The following is a 10,934-nucleotide window of genomic DNA, read 5'->3' on the forward strand; positions in this document are numbered from 1 at the left end:
ACTAAGCATATCAAATGACATAAGTCAAAAGTACCCGCCTCCAAATAAGAAATGTCCAATCCAACGTCGAGATACCGTCTCGCGTCAAAGTCCTGTGTTATCAAACAGATAATGTATTTAGCTATATAACTAAATAAAAATCTCCAAACCTATTTAATAACCTTATCCTTCCTTAGAAATGGAATTGATCCCATGTAACAAAACAAGCAATGGATTAAATTCAATACCAATCCAATTCTATACATAAACCTAATTCATCACATCACGTAGCAAAATTACTACATATGATCATGTAATCAAATCACACCTAAATTAATCCATTATCTACAACACGTATCAAATCCCTACACTTACCTCAATTCACAGTCGTGAACACTGATCTACTGCCAAAAGGAGTGGATGCTGGACCAAAGAGCAGCCCACACACCCAAATTCCCAGATCCACCTAAACAGCGCTATCTACTGCCATCATCGGATCGAAATGAAATCAAAAGGTCAACACCACAAACAAACCAGATATCCAAAGCAAATATTAGGGTCGAACAGCTACCTCAACGACCACTGCTAGGGCACAGCGACGGCGCTGGTTTTCCAGTGACCGGCGGCACCTCATGAGCGCAAGGAGAAAGAAAGGAGACTCGTCGGTGGTCGCTCAAGCGTCGCCGGCGCGTTCCTGATCTCAGCGGCAGAGAAGCTCGCGATCCAAGCTAGGGCAAAGGCAATAGGTCGGTTGCCGGCGTGATGCTCGGCTCAGGGAAGATCGCCGGCAATGAAGCGGTCGGCTAGGACACGACGTCGGCAGTGCTCGGCTAGGGCACGGCGTCGGCAGGGGTGGCGGCGGCGCGTGGCTCAGCGAGGAAGAAACCGCCGGGGCCGGCGGTTAGGGCAAACCGGCGGGCTCGGGTGCGCGTGGGAAGGAATCGCCGCTCGAGAGGTTTCGGCGGGGTAGAGAAAAGAAAATTAAGAAATATAAAAGAATAAGGAAATGTAAATATAAATATTTCCTCGCTTAAACGGGGTAGCCTAAACAGGCTTTTCCGGGCCCCGTTCTTATCTCCGTTAACTCGTCCATACGAGCTCCGATAAATACCCGAAAAATTTCCAAAAATTTCAGAAAATTTGCCTATTAATATTCTCCTATTTTCGGTATTTTACATTCTCATATTGAAAAATTTGGTCATTTATTTACCACCAACAAGTACTAACAACAGATATTGAGTATAAATGTTGAGCGGTAAATAAATCACATACCTCAAGTGAAAAGATGGGGATATCGAGCTCGGATCGTATCCTCAAGCTCCCAAGTAGCCTCCTCGTCCGAATGATCGCCATCATCCGACTTACCACCGTTGGATAGTCTTGTTCATGGCGGCGCTCCAGGTCAGACTGTCTGGAACCTCCTCATAGGTAATGTCAGCCGAACTGGAGCTGGAATATCGATGCGTCGGATCGGGTACATATCTCCTCGGCATGGATACATGAAATACATCGTGCACGCTGTGGTAGTGCCGATCGGTAGCTCCTCCGATCCTCTCGGTATCTCCAAAGGACCAATATGGAGCTAGCTTACCCCGAGGCCAAATCTCTTCACCCCTTTCGTGGGTGAAACTCACAGAGGTCGCCACAGAGAACTCTAGTGGTCTGCGTCTCCGATCGGCATAACTCTTCCGACGATCCTGCGCCTCGACATCCTCCGTCTGATAGTGCGGACCAACTCTGCATCCTGCTGAACTCTATAAGGTCCCAACAATGAGCCTCTCCAACCTCATCCCAAAGGACGGGTGTCCGACAAGGTCTACCATACAACGCCTCAAGCGGTGCCATCTGGATAGCCGAATGAAAGCTATTGTTGTAGGCAAACTCAACCAACGGTCCCAACCGCCTCCGAAATCCATAACACATGACCTCGGCAGTCCTCTAAAGTCTGAATGGTCCGCTCACCGTCCATCATGCACGTGGATGATGTCTTGAAAGCGGTGTGTGCCCAAGGCTGCTGCAGACTACGCGAGGAGGCGTAAACCGTGGATCTCTATCCGAAATAATACTCAACGGAACACCATGTAGTTGGATGATCTCTCGGCAATACAGATCTGCCAATCGATCCAGGGAATCAGTCCTCCGAATCGCTAAGAAATGCGCGGATTTGGTTAATCGATCAACGATTACCCAAATCGCGTCATGACCTCGTCGTGTCCTCGGCAACCCTACCACAAAGTCCATGGTAATGTGATCCCACTTCCACTCAGGAATAGGAATCTGCTGAAGTAACCTGCAGGTCTCTGGTGCTGCCTTCACTGGTGACAAACAAGACATCTAGCTATGAAATCCGCGATGTCTTTCTTCATGTTCCACCAATAGGAACGTCTCAAGTCTCGATACATACGGGTCCCGCTGGATGGATCGCAAATCGAAACGGTGTGCCTCTGAGTAGCTCCTGTAAGACCGGATGAGGCGAGTACGCATAATCGCCTCGGAGTATATGATACCCTCCTCGTCTCGTGTAAACTCGATCTCTTTGGAAGCTATCATCGCTAATAAGCGCAAATCCCGATCAACGGCTGTGCCTCTCGGATCCTCGTCCCGATCGACGGCTGAGCATGGTAACAAGAATACCCTGCTCTGTTGGTTCCTGCTCCTCAAGATCTAACTCGAGAAACTCGAATCAAGTCCGTGGTGAAGTCGGTGTGAAGCCAAAGTCCTCTGGACTTCTGCTGTGTCTGCAACCACATTAGCTTTCCGGTGGTAGCTAATGGTACAATCGTAGTCAGAACTCCATCCATCTCCTCAGTCGGAGAGCTCCTTACGAGTGAAAATATATTTGAGACTCTTATGATCGGTGAGAATCTCAAATGTGATACTAAATGATGACGCCAAAGCTTAAGAGCAAAGATGATGGCAGCTAAGTCATGAGTCGGGTAGTTCTTCTCATGCTCCTTCCCGTCGAGAAGCATAAGAGACTACTCTGTCGTGCTGCATCAGAGCAGCGCCCAAACCTTGAGAGACGCGTCGGTGTAAAGTACAAACCCATCCTCTCCGAAGGTAGACCAAAACTGGAGCCGACACTAATCTCCGCTTCAGCGGGTCTCGCAATCCTCGGACCATATGAACTTCACGCCTTTCTGGTAAGGCGTGTCGGTGGCATAGCAATGCGAGAAGCCCTCGACAAAACATCGGTAATATCCGCCAATCGAGCTGCGTATCTCTGAGCGACTTGGTGCTCCCAACCGGTGTGACCTCGATCTTCGAGGATCAACTGAAATACGCTAGAAACCACGTGTCCAAGAAAACCAACTCAAGATAGCCGAATGCACACTTGCTGAACTTCTCGTGTTGAAGAATCTCCAAGACGTGCGAAGATGCTGTGCATGCTCCTCCTCGAAGGCGAGTAGACCAATATGTCATCAATGAAAGCGATAACAAACTGATCCAGATACTCCGGAAAAATGCGGTTCATCAAGTCCATAAACACCACTGGAGCATTGGTAAGCCAAATGGCATTACCAAAACTCATAATGACCGTATCCGTACGGAAGGTCTTCTGGATATCGTAATCTCGACTCTCACCGATGATATCCGGATCGCAGATCAATCTTAGAATACATCAAGTACCTCCGAGTTGATCAAACAAATCCTCAATCCGTGGTAATGGATATTTATTTATGACAGCTGTCCGTAGTCAATACATAACCTCATGGTGCCGTCTTTCTTCTTGACAAATAGCTGGAGAACCCCATGGTGAAACACTAGGGCGAATGAATCCCCTGTCTAAAGCTCCTGGAGTTGAACCTTCACTCGTTCAACTCTTTTGGTGCCATACGATACGGAGCTTCGATGTCGGCCGGTTCGGAATCGGCTCAATAGCGAACTCCACCGGCCTCGAGGCAAACTGGCAGCTCCTGGAAATACATCTGGGTACTCCCGGACTACAGGAACATCGGAGAGCTGCGAACTACTGCTGTCCTCAGTACTGATCAACGATAACAGAAAACCATAACAGCCGTGAGACAGCAGCTTCTGCGCCTGAATCGCCGAAATAATCGAGATGCCGTCGTCTCTGATGCCAGTGAAACTCCACGAGGGTTGGTTCGGAGGCTGGAAGGTGACCACCCTCGTCTGGCAATCAACGGTAGCATGATATATTGACAGCCAATCCATGCCAAGAATGATATCAAACTCGACCATCTCCAATACTAGAAGATCTACTGTAAGTATCATGTTGCCAAAGTCTAACGGGCAACCTCTGATCTCCTGGGTGACGTCTAAAGTATCACCGGACGGTAGGGAGACAGTCAATCGCCGCAACCTAACAGTAGGTAATCTACCAATCTCCCGCATAAAGGTACGGGATATAAAAGAGTGCGAACTACCAGTATCAATCAAAATATCAGCGGAGAATGCATAAATGGAAATCGTACCGCGGAAAACGGATCCGTCGGCCCGTTGAGCATCCTCTCTGGTAATAGCATGAACACGACCAGTCTCTGGCGGAGGAGGAGGTGGTAATGCTGCCAGCGGCTGCTGCGGCTGGGCAGAAGCCTGCCACTGAGGCGCTACTGGGACTGAGTCTGATACTGCCCCTGAGTCGGATAATAAGGTCCTGGAGCAAAACTCTGGGGTGCTACAGATGCACTGGGGTACTCCTGTCCAAGCATGCCAAATGCTGCTCCTGAGGGAGTTACTCCCTGCTGACGTTGTGAGGAATGGGCTTTCTGCCCTCCTCGATATGCCCCTGACTGACTAGACTGTCCCCTCTGACCTGACCCTCTAGAAGCCGTGTGCTGAGCCTTCAGCTGACAATCTCGGCTCTGGTGCCCAGGCAGTTTGTCGCCTGTGTCTGCTGGACCTGCCCTGAAGTCTGACCCGAATGCTTTCTTTTCCTGTCCGGATATGCTGTCTGCCGAGCTAACTCTATCATCAAAGCTCGATTCAATGCATCAGAGTATGACGTAATCCCTAATCCGGCAAGCTGTACATGCAGATAACCATCCAATCCCTGTATAAACTGCATCATGCGAGTTCTGTCCTCCGCAACTAACTCTGGACAAAACTGAGCCAACCGGAGGAATTCAGTATTATACTCGGTCACTGAGCGATTATTCTGCCTCAGACTCATAAAATCCTGTCGGCGAGCCATCTGATAGGACAGTGGAAAGAAACGGCTCTCAAAAGCCTCTCTGAACCTGGTCCATGTGACGTTGCGCTCACCAATGATAGAACGCTGAGTAACCCACCAGGCATTTGCTTCATCCCGTAAATGATAAGCAGCCAGCTCTGCTTTCTCCCACTCGGAGCAAGCCATATAGAAGAAAGTCTGCTCCATAGTCTCTATCCACGACAAAGCCATACTCGGATCGAGATCCCCGCGGAAAAGAGTGAAACGAGTCTTCATCGACTCGGCGGTCGAATCCTAGCTCGTGCGGCAAATACGATGATACGTGGGGACGGTGCGAGGCGATGGAAACACTGGTGATACTACGGTGGTACCGCTGAATAAACCGGAGGAAGAACTCCCGGTCTGCTGTATATACTGAGCATAGGTCGTCGGTGGTACTGCCTGGGAATAAAAGTGGTGGCAAGAGGTGCAGTAGGAAAAGGTCTGGGATGTGGAGCATTTCTTTGTGAGCCTTTGAGAGTGCAGTGCCAGGTATAGGATACATGTAGATCCAAGTGGTGGTAACGGCGCGTAGGTGCCTGGTGCGTATGTCGGTACACCAATGGTACTCGATGGTACTGTAAGCGGGGTAGGCGTGGATACCGTCGGTGTGGCCAAAGTAGGTATCTCTCAGGGAGCTATCGGGTTTGAGGCCCGATGCTCCCCTGATCCCGATGCGTCACGGTGCGGGCTCACTAACAATGGGCATCTCTGGCATATCCAGAGATCCGTGGTCCTCCCTCGTGGTCGTCCGGCACCACGTCTCGCAGAATACGAGTAGATATTCTCATATCTGTTAAATTAAATTACGATATCAATACCAATATAACAAACATAAAATAACAACATACCTATTTGCTGTCTGGAGATGTTCCGTCGCTGTCCAGTCCCCAATTTGACCTCAAAATTCCGAACGTACATATCGCCGGAAATCCAAATAAATTCGAAACGGAAATCCGAAACATAACCATATCGAAAATCCGATAATGCCCAGTTTGACTCGCAAACCTGGCTAACCCAAATATCTCGAATACCAGCATCAGATAAATCTCGAACACCAAAAGCGGTATCATAACCCGATCGATACCAAATAATAAATTGGTATCAGCTAAATCCGAAAATCCAAAATACGAAACAAAAGATCGTAAAAGCGTGCTCGATACCACTAAATTGTCACGCCCCCGGAAGAGTCCCTGTCCGAGAAAATTTCGGCAGATCTCCCCTGTACGGCGGACAATCAAAATACTCAGCCACAGGCGGCTGGAATAATAACAGTAATGAAAATCAATCACCACGCAGTTTATATATATATATTCAGCCTCTGGCTGACACAACCACGCAGTAATAATACTCTGACTCGAAATCAACCCTACTCAACTACACTCGTAAAGCCCAAATCCGATTTTTTTCTTACCTCTTCTGCCGTTCAGGCAGGCATGTAGTAGAGTAAATCCAAATCATACGAAAAGTTCATCCAACGGAAAGATTCCATACAATATCCATATGTAAGTCCAAAACAAAACTAAAATAATGTCTGATAGCGAAAAGCTAAAATGAAACAACTCAAAAACCAGCAGCGGAGTAGCACTACGTGCAGTGGGGACTAGCGACTGGAACTCCCTCCTGACAGCATCAACCTGAAAATAACAACAATGGAGGCGGGGTGAGTCCAACACTCAGCAGGTACAGTTGATATGCAAAGTAAAGAAATAACACCTAACACTAATCATGCGTACAGTCTCCTGATATAAGAAAGATATATATATGCATCTGAAGTAAACAGGAGAATGCTGTACTAACCAGGTCCTGAGTATAAGGTCAAACAGTCCCTGTATGCATGTCAAACATAGGTATCCAAACAATATGCAACATATAAATGCAGCAACCACAAACACAAACAATAAATGCATCATGCATATGATGCCAATGATGCGTCTGGTCACCCCGACGCCATCGATCATCTCATACAAACGTGAGGCCGAGTGGGTAGGGTCATGACAACCGTGCACTCTGTCGTCACTACTCCCGATGAGTGACCGAGTGGACGGGATCTGTCAGAGTACACCTATCCTCCTACCCCAAATCATAGATGGGGGAGCGCAATGCTCTCAACTCCCGGTACTCAAAGACGGGGAGGAATCCCTGACGGATAACACGTTGTGTCACACTACCCATGAGCGGACCAACGGTGCCTAACAGAGTCCCTGCTGCAACACACTCAGCCTGAATCGACCACTAACCCATGAGTGGTGGTGTGTGCAGATCCATGTAACTGGCGATGTGCTCAACAATAATGGAGCGGACTATCGCACAGCATGCAATCATGCAAATGATGCATGGCAATAACCATATAAACATCCTGACCTAATCCATATATATAGAAATGTGCACCCTAGGTCAAAGAATCATATCAAATCAAGGTACACAGAAGGTATAAAAACCTAGGTCCTGAACATGGTCAAGCATGGCATATCACTACCCCTATAAGCATATATAAACAGGTAAAATATACCTGAGATGCAAAACCAATCAATCAATCAAGCATGTAAGATTTGGGTAGTGATTAACCGAAAACAGATAAGAAACACAATTAATGCAGCATGTTAATTTAATTACTAAGCATATCAAATGACATAAGTCAAAAGTACCCGCCTCCAAATAAGAAATGTCCAATCCAACGTCGAGATACCGTCTCGCGTCAAAGTCCTGTGTTATCAAACAGATAATGTATTTAGCTATATAACTAAATAAAAATCTCCAAACCTATTTAATAACCTTATCCTTCCTTAGAAATGGAATTGATCCCATGTAACAAAACAAGCAATGGATTAAATTCAATACCAATCCAATTCTATACATAAACCTAATTCATCACATCACGTAGCAAAATTACTACATATGATCATGTAATCAAATCACACCTAAATTAATCCATTATCTACAACACGTATCAAATCCCTACACTTACCTCAATTCACAGTCGTGAACACTGATCTACTGCCAAAAGGAGTGGATGCTGGACCAAAGAGCAGCCCACACACCCAAATTCCCAGATCCACCTAAACAGCGCTATCTACTGCCATCATCGGATCGAAATGAAATCAAAAGGTCAACACCACAAACAAACCAGATATCCAAAGCAAATATTAGGGTCGAACAGCTACCTCAACGACCACTGCTAGGGCACGGCGACGGCGCTGGTTTTCCAGTGACCGGCGGCACCTCATGAGCGCAAGGAGAAAGAAAGGAGACTCGTCGGTGGTCGCTCAAGCGTCGCCGGCGCGTTCCTGATCTCAGCGGCGGAGAAGCTCGCGATCCAAGCTAGGGCAAAGGCAATAGGTCGGTTGCCGGCGTGATGCTCGGCTCAGGGAAGATCGCCGGCAATGAAGCGGTCGGCTAGGACACGACGTCGGCAGTGCTCGGCTAGGGCACGGCGTCGGCAGGGGTGGCGGCGGCGCGTGGCTCAGCGAGGAGGAAGAGCACCCGGCGGTGCTGTCGGGTGGAGAAGGCGCAGAGAGAAGAGGGGTTTGGCTCTTGATCAAGCGCCGGCGAGGAAGAAACCGCCGGGGCCGGCGGTTAGGGCAAACCGGCGGGCTCGGGTGCGCGTGGGAAGGAATCGCCGCTCGAGAGGTTTCGGCGGGGTAGAGAAAAGAAAATTAAGAAATATAAAAGAATAAGGAAATGTAAATATAAATATTTCCTCGCTTAAACGGGGTAACCTAAACAGGCTTTTCCCGGGCCCCGTTTTTGTCCCCGTTAACTCGTCCGTACGAGCTCCGAAAAATACCCGAAAAATTTCCAAAAATTCCAGAAAAATCCCTTATTAATATTTCCTATTTTTCCGGTATTTTACATGGACTCTAGGACACTAAATTTTTTTTTTTGGCATTAATCCAGTGGGAGTGAAAATTTAAAATTTAAAAAAATTAAAATTTTTTAAAGTTAAATTCTTTTCTTTGAAAAATTAAAGTTTTTTTTTAAAAAAGATTAAACTCTTTTCTTTTAAAAGTTAAAATCTTTTAATTTCAGTTTCTCTTCTCTTGGAAAAGTAGAAGTTTTTTAACTTTCAAAATTAAACCTCCTTTTTTAAAAGTTAAAGTTTTTTAATTTAAAAATTGTTTTTCTCTTCTTTGAAAACTTCAAACTAAGCTTCTCCATCTTTTTAAAATTAACTAAGCTTTTATCAAAATTTTTTTAAGAAAAAACTAAGTTAAGCTAACTAAACTCTCTCGAAAGTATTTTTGATATATGTTAAAGGGGGAGAGAAGCTAAAGTTAAGAAAAAAGGGGGAGAGAAGCTAAAGTTAAGAAAAAAGGAGAAACTTAAGGAGGAGCTAACAAACAAAATTAACTTGTTCTAGATTCTGCATGTCTTTAGACTCTGTATTTTCGTTCATACTTATTGCTATATATTTTACTTAACTTTGAATTGTGTTGTCATAATCAAAAAAGGGAAGATTGTTGGTGCGGGTAGCATCAAACTATCGAACGTGTGTTTTGATAATGGCAAAGAGTTTAAAGTTAAGTTGTTTTATGATCTAACAAGTGTTGAACCGAGTGTGCAGGAAAGTCCTAAGTGTACTTAGGCAAAAGTCCTAGTGATTCTAGGCAAGTGGAAAACCCTAAGGGGTGGTAATCCAAGATTCTAGGGGGTGGTAACCGTAGGTAGAAAGTCTTGGCGGGTCGAGCACTTTGGGCGAAACCCTACAGTCGGGGACTCTAGGTGAAAATCCTGGTGGTCGCGAACCAAGTGAAAGACTGCGTCGGTCGGGGATCGGACGTCCAGCAGAAAAGTCCTGAAGATTCCGACGTTGAGCAAAAGTCCAGTCGGTCTAGAGGACCGGTCTAGCAACAGGTAAACTCTCCTGAGAGGAGTAGGTGAGAACGTATTCCCCGAAGAGGGAATAGTATGTGTCGACTCGACTTAGAGTTTCAGTGAAACTCGAAGTTAGAACCAGACAGTCCAGAGACTATCAATCACTTATTTTTATTTATATTTTATTGTCCTAACTCTATTTTGTAGGGTATGTTTGATATTTTGGACTAACGTATCTTGCAGGTAGCAAAAAGAACTTAAAAGGCTCGGATGAACAGTGTCCGAGGCGCCTTTGGGGCTATTGGAGGCGCCTCGGGTGCTTTAGGTGAAGGTTCCGCATAGCAAGGTGCGAAGGCGCCTTCAAGGAGCTTGAAGGCGCCTTGGATGCTGGATGGAAGGCGCCTTCCGTGAACGTTGAAGGCGCCTTCGAACGGATGAAGTTCGCAGAAAGCGAAGCTTATCGGCATCGTGGATTTAGGAATAAAAGTTCACGTTGTAGGCACCTTCCATGAACGTTGAAGGCGCCTTCAGCAGGCTATTTAAGCCAGTCTTGAGCGGATGCACAAGATCACTTCATCTTTGCGAATATTCTACTGTGCACTGCTCTGAAAGACGATCCTGTGAATCTGTGACACGACTCCGATGATCGGGAGCCTAACTCTTCGAATTCCAAAGTTGTCGGTATAATTTTTACAGCATTCAAAGTATATGTTATTGTAATCGTCTTTATAATTGTGATTTACGAATTGATAGTGAATTGCCCAAAGTAAACACTCAAGGAGTGTATGCATTGGAGTAGGAGTCGTCACAGACTTTGAACCAAGTAAAAACAAACGGTGTTAGTGATTATTTTTTTTCTTTTATTTTGCTGCGTTACTCTGAATTTTCTGTAAAACGTAAAAAAAAATCATGAGCGCTATTCACCTCCCCTCTAGCATTTTTCGATCCTACAGTAATCACATGTATT

This window comes from Zingiber officinale, chromosome 11B (assembly GCF_018446385.1).
Source record: "Zingiber officinale cultivar Zhangliang chromosome 11B, Zo_v1.1, whole genome shotgun sequence".
In the NCBI taxonomy this organism is placed as follows: Eukaryota; Viridiplantae; Streptophyta; class Magnoliopsida; order Zingiberales; family Zingiberaceae; genus Zingiber; species Zingiber officinale.